Genomic DNA, 7,568 nt, shown 5'->3' with positions numbered 1-7,568 from the left:
GGCCTTTATTATGTTAAGGTACTTTCCTTCTATACAGATTTTGTTAAATGTTTTGATTACAAATGGATGCTGTATCTTGTTGAAGGCTTTTTCTGCATCTATTGATATGATCATATGATTCTTATTTCTTAATTTGTTTATGAGGTGTATCACATTAATCGATTTACATGTGTTGAACCATCCCTGTGCCCCTGAGATGAAACCCACTTGATTGTGGTGTATAATCTTTTTAATATGTTGTTGTATTCTGTTCTCTAGGATCTTATTTAGGAATTTTGCATGTGTTCATGAGAAATATTTGCCGCGGTCCAGCCACGACAGGATCCAGGGGGCCCCGAAGGTGGACAAGGCATCGGTGAGGGAGACAGTCGACTACACAACTCAGAGGCGGTGTGACACTGTTCCGTTTTATTGTGATTTGAGTACAACTTTTATACTTTTTATTTTGGCATTTGATTATACTTTGTAGTTAAGGTAGCAGGGAGTTAAATTTCTGTGGTTAGGCGAAGCAGAAAATCTTATAGAGTATATTATTATTAATGTTCATGATTAACTAGTACATTTTTCTCTCAATCATTAGAACAGAACTACCTGATGAAACAATCTAAACTTTTAATTCTTATATCTATTCCATAAGATGCAGTTTGATTTAAGTAAAGGTGATAGATAGATGTATTCATAACAGCAAGCATTGGCTTGTGGGCAGACATTGTTCTTCTTTCTGCCTGAAGAAATCTTTTAAATGCTATTTGATTTATGCTATATCTAAAGTTCAAGCTGAACCTTTCTCATAGCTGTTCAAAAGTTTCCTTGGTGCAGTAATGAGGAAAATATTTATAAAAATCAGTTTTACAAAGCTGCTTTCATAAGCTAAGTTTCTGTTCCTTTGTTTTTTAAGCACCAAGGAGATCCTGACCTAGCCAGCCTTTCTATGAAACTTTACTATAAGGCACATGAATTCCATCTTTATTCACTATATGTTTACTATCTTTATTATAAGCTCCTGTATAAGGCAAAGGAAGATCAGGTAATCTTTTCATACTGTTAGCCCCCCTAGGTGGATACCAGAGTTTTCTATTTATCCACTAGGCCACAAAAGGAGGCCCTTCCATAGTAGGCACAGGCTTATGAGTAAATTTCTTATCCTTTACTAATTTTTCTACTAACTGCGTGGGAACAGGAGTATAAACTGGTTCTAGTAATTCAGCTTGTTATAACTTATTCATAATATCTTTAAGAGGCGCATCAAAAGGAATTTCCCTTAATAATTGTTCAAATAAAGGGTTTACGCATTCTGGATACATCAGGGTGACTAGAGCTGATTCCATATGCGGGGAATTTACTATGTTTTCCTCAGAGCCAATTTTGAGGAAATCCATTTGTATAGCGTTTATACTTACTAGAATTTGTGCTACCCAAATTCCCCCTATTAATAGGATCGTTTCTAAGAAACCAATTATCCCTAAACACATGCCACGTCCTCATTCTTGACGATGCATTCCTTGAAGCCTCTGTCCCCATCTCCGGACCTTGTCACGCAGTAGGGTAGAAAGAGGACGCGGCAGATATTGGTCTACAGTTTTATTTTTTTTTTTTGCGTTATCTTTACCAGGTTTTGTTATCAGGGTGATATTGGCCTCATAAAATGAGTTGAGAAGTTCTGCCTCCTCTTCTATTTTTTGGAAGAGTTTGAGGAGAATAGGTATTAAATCTTCTTTGAATGTTTGGTGGAATTCACTGGTGAAGCCGTTTGGTCCTGGACTTTCACTTTTTGGTAGGATTTTGATGATTGTTTCCATTTCTATACTGCTGATCAGTCTATTTAGATTTTCCAGTTCTTCTTGATTCAGTCTAGGAAGATTGTATTTTTGTAAGCACTGGTCATTTCTTCTAGATTGTTAAATTTGGTGTTAAATACTTTTTCATGGTATTCTTTTAAGTTGCTTTGTGTTTCTGTGATGTCAGTCGTAATTTTCTCTGTTTCATCCCTGATTTTGTTTATTTGTGTCCTTTCTCTTTTTTCTTTAGTGCGTCTAGCCAGGGAGTTGTCAATTCTATTAACCTTCTCAAAGAACCAGTTCTTTTTCGCATTTATTTTTTCTATTGTTTTTTTTGTTTTCAATCTTATTTGTTTTCACTCTAATTTTATTTCTTTCCTTCTGCTGACCTAGGCTTCATCTGTTCTTCCTTTTCTAGTTTTTTTTAAGATGAAGCATTAGGTTGTTTACTTGGGCTCATTCTTAATTTGTAGGTAGGTCTGCAATGATATGGACTCTTCTCTTATGACTGCATTTGCCGTGTCCAAAAAGTTTTGATGTGTTGTACTATCATTATCATTCATTTCTATTTATCTCTTGGTCTCTTTTTTTATTTCTTTTCTGACCCAGTTATTATTCAGTAGCATGTTGTTTAATCTCCATATATTTGTGATTCTTCCTGTTTTTTAATGCAGTTGATCTTTAGTTTTAGAGCATTATGATCAGGGAATATGGTCGGTATGATTTCAACCCTCTTATATTTATTGAGGCTATCTCTGTGTCCCAGTATGTGGTCGATTCTTGAGAATGTTCCTTGTGCACTAGAGAAGAATGTATAAGCAGCTGTTTTGTGATGAAAGGCTATGTACATGTCAATTATGTCCAGGTTGGTCTAATGTGTCATTTAAGGATGTTATTTCCTTATTGGTTTTGTGTTTGGATGATCTGTCCATATCTGACAGTGGGATATTTAGGCTCCCTACTATGATAGTGTTTTGGTCTGTTTCTCTCTTTAGTTTTGTTAGTAATTGCGTTATATATTTTGGGGCTCCCTGACTGGAAGCGTAGATATTAATAAGTGTTATGTCTTCTTGGTGTATGATTCCCTTTATCATTATGAAGTGTCCCTCAGTATCTTCTTTGCCTTTTTTATTTTGAAGTCTATTTTGTCCGATATTAGTACCGCTACTTCCGCTTTTCTCTGAATGCCATTTGCTTGAAATATCATTTTCTACCCTTTCACTTTGAGTTTGTATTGATCTTTGGAGCTGAGATGTGTCTCTGGAGGCAGTATATGGCTAGGTTTTGTTTTTTGATTTATTCTGCAACTCTGTGCCTTTTTACTGGTAGTTCAGTCCATTTACATTTAAGGTGATTATTGAAATAGGAGGTCTTCTTATAGCCATTTTTTCTTTTGCTTTCTGGTAGCTCAGTGTTTCCATTGCTTCCTTGTCCTTGTGTTTCTATTTTCTTTACTTTGGTTGATTTTTGTGGGTTTTCCCTCTGGTTCTTGTTTTATGTTATATACTTCAGTTCTGAATCTTCTGTGTGTGATTACCATTACGAATATGTAAAGGATAGGTATATATGTATACAGTTATCCATTTTCTTCTGCACGTGCCTTATCTCCATTTCCCTTTGCGAATTTGGATCTTTGAATCCCCCCCTTTTCAGTCATTGTTATCTCAATTTGTTCCTATGTATGCTGAATATGCATTACTATCTTGTTATAGCAAATATCTTGTTATTGTTTAAGCTTATAATGCCCTGTTCTTAGTAAGGGTTGCACTCCTCTGCTTCTATTTGCCTAATAGTCTCCTTACTCCTAATTATGTTTTTTTTGTTGTTGTTGTCATTTTGTTTTAGGTGAACTGACCCCTTTCAGTATTTCCTGTAGTGCAGGCATCTTAGTGGAGAATTCCCTCGATTTTTGTATGTCTGGAAAGGTATTTATTTTTCCTTTATATGCAAAGGAGAGCTTAGCTGGATACATTAATCTAGGCTGGTGATTCCTTTCATTTAATAGTTTAAGTATTTGATTCTAATCCTTTCTGGCTTGTAAGTTTTACGTCGAGAAGTCTAAAGATAATCTAGTAGGTTTTCTTTTATAAGTTACCATTTTCTTCTACCTGGCTGCCCTGAGAATTGTCTTTATTGTTGATTATTTATAATTTTAATACAATATGTCTTGGCGAGGGTCTTTTTTGGTTGAGTTCTGTTGACTTCTTGAATTCCATGCTCCAGCTCATTCCTTAGATTTGGGAAATTCTCATCCATCATTTGTCTGAAAATGCTTTCTTATCCCTGCTCCTTTTCTTCCCATTTGAGAATATCCATTATTCTTATGTTTCCTCTCCTGATAATGTCAACTAGTTCTTGTATGTCTCTTTCATTGTTTTTCATTCTTCGGTTTCTCTCTTTGTGCTTCTGATTTATTTCTAGATTTCTGTCTTCAATATCACTGATCCTTTCCTCTATTTGGTCAACTCTATTTCCCAAGCTTGCTATTTCATTTTTCAACACTTGCAGTGTGTTTTTTATCTCCAAAAGTTATATTCTGTTTTTTTTGAGAGTTTCAGTTTCCTTGCTCTGCTCATCTAGTTGTTTTTCCAATTCCTGAAATTGTTGATATGACTCATTTCGGAATTCACTGAGTTTTTTCAGAAGTACCATCCTGAATTCTCTTAAATTGCATATTTTCATGTCTGTAAGCTTATTTTCTGGAGATTTCTCTCTTTCTTTCTGAGATGCCTTGTCACCTTGGTTGTTCATGATATTTAATTGACTGTTAATAGAAATCTATTCTGCTGTTTTTCCAGAAAAAAGATTTAGTATATAAAGGTCTCTCTTTAGCCTGCTGCAAGGAAGGCGCTTTTCTTTTGGTTTCCAGTAGGTGGCATCTGAGCCTTTCGGATCCCTGCTTTATATAAATCCTTAAAAATGCCTTTTTATTTTGTGATAGATATTCAATCATGCTCGCTACCCTATTTCAGTCCCTGTCAATATTAGGAACAGTTTCGGTAATTTTTGCTCAGATTCTCTTGGAGCTCCCGGTTTTCAGTCTCTGAGGGTATGGGGGGAGGGGCCCTTTGGGTTGGGGTTGGGGGCTGCGGCTCAGCCTCAGTTTTGCGACTGGAGCGGGTAAAAATCAACTGTTGTTTCTCTTCCATTTGCTTCTCTGCTTTCTGCCCTGATGACTGCCACACTGCCACTGGCAGCGTGGAGCTCGCAGCACTCTCAGGCAGGGCTGTTGAGGGAACTTGCCGCTCCTTCTCTCCTCCACCTCTTCCTACAGGGAGCTCTGGCTGCACAAGGCAGCTTCTTTATTTCTCCCAGTCCACTGCCTGACACCTGGGGTTCTGACCTATAGAGATCTGGAGACATTTCCTACTCTGCCATGAAACTTGTCATTTTTCTCTCTTGACTTTTTTTATATTGAAGTCTATTTTGCCAGATATAAGTACAGCTACATCCTCTTTTCTCTGAATGCCAGTTGTTTGGAATATTGTTTTCCACCCTTTCGCTTTGAGCTTATATTTTTCTTTGCAGGTGAGATATGTCTCCTGGAAGCAGCATATAGTTGGTTTATTTTTTTTTTAATTTATTTATTTATTTTTATGGTGACATTGGTTACTGAAATCCAATAAATTTTAGCTGTACATTTTAACAGCAGGACACATACATATTTACATTGTGTGTTCACCTCCCATAGTTAGATTTCTTTCTGTCAACACATATTCGACCCCTTTTACCCCATCTAACACCCCCTTTCCCATTCCTCCCTTCTCCTTACACTCTGGTAACCACTAGTCTATTGTCCATGTCCAGGAGTCTCTGTTTGTCCTGGGTTTTGTTTTTTGAGCCAATCTGCAACTTCATTTCTTTTTATTGATGAGTTCAGTCTGTTAATTTTAGGGTGTTTATTGAAATGTGAGATTTTCCTATAGCCATTTTATCTTTTGTTTTCTGGTAGCTTGGTGTTTAAATTGCTTCCTTGTCCTTGTTTATCTGGTTTTGTTTTTGTTTTTTGTTTTTTTGTTTTTAATTTGGTGGGGGTTTGTGGACTTTCTCTCTGTTCCCTCTTATTTTTTGTTATATATCTCAGTTCTGGATTTTTGGTTTGTGACTACTATTAAGATTATGTAAAGGATAGTTATATATATACATTAGTCCATTTTCTTCCGTGTGTGCCTTATCTCCATTTCTCTTTGTGATTTTGGATCTTACTCGCTCCCCTTTTCTGCTTTATTTTTTTTGTCTGAAATTATCCCTATGCTTGCTAAACATTCATTTCTAACTTTTAATAGCAATTCTCTTCTTATTGTTTAAGCTTGTAATACCTTGTTCTTAATAAGGATTGCACTATCCTGCTTCAATCTGCCTATTAGTCATCTTACTCATAGTTTTGTATTTTATTATCCTTTTGTTTCTGTTAGAATGACCCCCTTCAATATTTCCTATAATTCAGGCCTCACAGTGGAGAATTCCTTCTACTTTTGTATGTAAATATCTTTATTTCTTCTTCATATCTAAAGGAGAGCTTTGCTGGATACATTATTCTTGGCTGGCTTTTCACTTAATAGTTTGAATATTTGATTCCACTCCTTTCTTGATTGTAAGGTTTTGCTAAGAAATCTAAAGATAGTCTAATGGGTTTTCCTCCATAGATTACTTTCTTCTTTTCTCTGGTTGACTTGAGAATTCTTTCTTTGTCCTTAATTTTGAAATTTTAATATAATGTGTCTTGGAGAGGGCCTTTTTGAGTTGAGATAATTGGATGTTCTCTTTGCTTATTAGATTCAAAGATCCAGCTCATTCTTTAGATTTAAGAAATTCTCGTTAACTATTCATTTGAATATGCTCTGCTCTCTTCTCCTTTTCTCCTTCTGGTGTACCCATTATTCTTACATTTCTTTTCCTGATGGTGTCAGATACTTCTCGTAGAGTTCTTTCACTATTTTTCATTCTCGGGTCTCTCTCTTCTTCCTTCTGAGTCATTCCAGATTTCAGTCTTTGATATTACAGATTCTTTCCTACATCTGGTCAGCTCTATTTCCTAAACTTTCTATTTCACTCTTTATCTCTTTTAGTGTGTTCTTCATCTCCAGAAGTTCTATTTAGTTCTTTTTTTAGGGTTTCAATCTCCTCGCTAAAAAACACATTTTGTGTTTCTAAGTTTTTGGAATTGTCTCTCAGATTTTTTTTGCATCATATTGAGGTTTTTCAGTAGTGCGATCCTGAATTCTCTGCCATTTAAATTGCATATTTCTATGTTTTTAAGCTTATTTTATGGACATTTTTCTCTTTCTTTCTGGGCTGCCTGGTCACCTTGATTGTTCATGGTGTTTGATGGACTATTTCTCCTCCTAGGCATTGATATTAACATATTCTGCTTTTTTTTCAAAAAGAAAATTTATTATATAAAAGTTTCTCTTTAGCCCATTGATAAGAAGGGGGTTTTCTTTTGATTTCCAGTAAGTGGCATCACTGCTTTGAGGCTAAAATTGCTTTTTTCTCTCTGATATAATATATATTTGATCTGCGATCAGGTTCCCTTGATTCCAGTGCTTTTCTGTGGTACTGGCCATGGTTTATATTTCAGTACCAGTTGCGCAAATTTCCCTGTGGCTCTGTGGTGCTAGGTCTAGGAGGATATGGGGTGGAAGGACAGAGCGCTCTGTATTGGAGATGGGGAATGGGGATGTTGCCAGGCTCTGTGTCTCAGCCTCCCACTGGGCAATGGCAGCTACTAAGACATAGTTCTTGCCCTTCTGCACTTAGTAATAACACCACTTTCTGCCCTGACTCCTG

Source organism: Pteropus vampyrus, unplaced genomic scaffold, assembly GCF_000151845.1.
Source record: "Pteropus vampyrus isolate Shadow unplaced genomic scaffold, Pvam_2.0 Scaffold543, whole genome shotgun sequence".
NCBI classification, from domain to species: domain Eukaryota; kingdom Metazoa; phylum Chordata; class Mammalia; order Chiroptera; family Pteropodidae; genus Pteropus; species Pteropus vampyrus.
The sequence above is the reverse complement of the archived record's forward strand: the minus strand, read 5'-3'. Positions refer to the sequence as shown.